At 41.4% G+C, this 1,040-nt stretch overlaps 1 protein-coding gene across 2 annotated transcripts in view; it reads left to right on the top strand.

The window, feature by feature from the left end:
- Positions 1-143: 143 nt before the first annotated feature.
- The window catches only part of LOC101851965, a 6,819-nt gene continuing 5,922 nt past the window's right edge, over positions 144-1,040 (top strand). Inside the window, exon 1 of one of the 2 annotated variants that reach the window (XR_004858752.1) lies at positions 144-539. The gene's annotated coding sequence lies outside the window, so the exon portion shown is untranslated. Of the gene's footprint in view, positions 540-648; positions 800-1,040 lie in introns of those variants that run through there. The other variant, XM_035970875.1, reaches the window with a different exon arrangement.

The following is a 1,040-nucleotide window of genomic DNA, read 5'->3' as shown; positions in this document are numbered from 1 at the left end:
AATTACTCGAGTAATTACTCGAGTCCAGAGCAGATACTCGAGTGTGGACTCGAATCTTAATATGCTGGACTCGCACACCTCTAGTTGCGGATATTTTCGGTGATACATGATACCAATTTGACGCATACCAGTTTGTCCGTCCTATTGCCTGTAAAGGCGAAGGGAGAAAATAAGCGGCTATTTATTTTCTATGATTTTAAAGATTTTTATCTGGACTTAGAAACCTAATTTATTTGAAAATTATTTATTTTTAGTGAAAGAGTGAACCTTTTAAGCTCAAATTAGATGAAATTAACTCATTAGCAAAATTGTTTTGTCAATGAAAACTTTAGTATTGATTCGGTGAAAACTGCTGGCTCATAGGAAATCGCACCGTAAGCGAAATGACAACAAATCCAGCCGCAGCGTAGTACGAACGAAAGAGGAACTGTCACAAAGGCTGACGGATGCTGATTCAGTTTCACAGTGCAACACTATCTTTTACGTAGGCTAGTCTATCGCCCATGAGGGACCGCCCGTGATCTAACCACGGTATTTTGGTAAGTATTTGTTTCGGAAATGTTGGGTCTCTTATATTTAGATCTAGAATCTAGATCTAGATCTAGATTAGTTCGTACTCATTGGGAGCTGATTGTGGGAATTGGAGTGACAGTGAGTGGTGGAAGGTGTCGATAGGCCCAGAAAGTCACCCAGGCCAGGGCCAGTTATTATTATCCGCTTTCTACTGAGTTAGTTTCATTCCAGTTTTTGTTATAAATAGGCTCGCCTTAGGCCAACTGGCTGTTCAGATGCTTCTCAGGTAACCTCGGGTGAGAATAACCTAGATCTAGATCTAGATCTAGATCTGTCTAGCTTTTCTCAGACTCACCCTCTCCCTTGTTTGTTTTACCAGTCAGTAGTTATTCACACAGGCAGGAGGGTGTGTGAATACTATGGAATTGTATTCGCACAGTGTGTGTGAATACTGTGTTTATGTCAAGCGCCATTTGCCGATCAGCGCGATTTTACCCTAGAAGCGCTCAGCGTTTCACCAGAAGTGA

The sequence above is a fragment of the Aplysia californica genome, unplaced genomic scaffold (assembly GCF_000002075.1).
Source record: "Aplysia californica isolate F4 #8 unplaced genomic scaffold, AplCal3.0 scaffold00332, whole genome shotgun sequence".
NCBI classification, from domain to species: domain Eukaryota; kingdom Metazoa; phylum Mollusca; class Gastropoda; order Aplysiida; family Aplysiidae; genus Aplysia; species Aplysia californica.
Note: the sequence above shows the minus strand (reverse complement) of the source record. Positions and strands in the feature narration are given on the sequence as shown.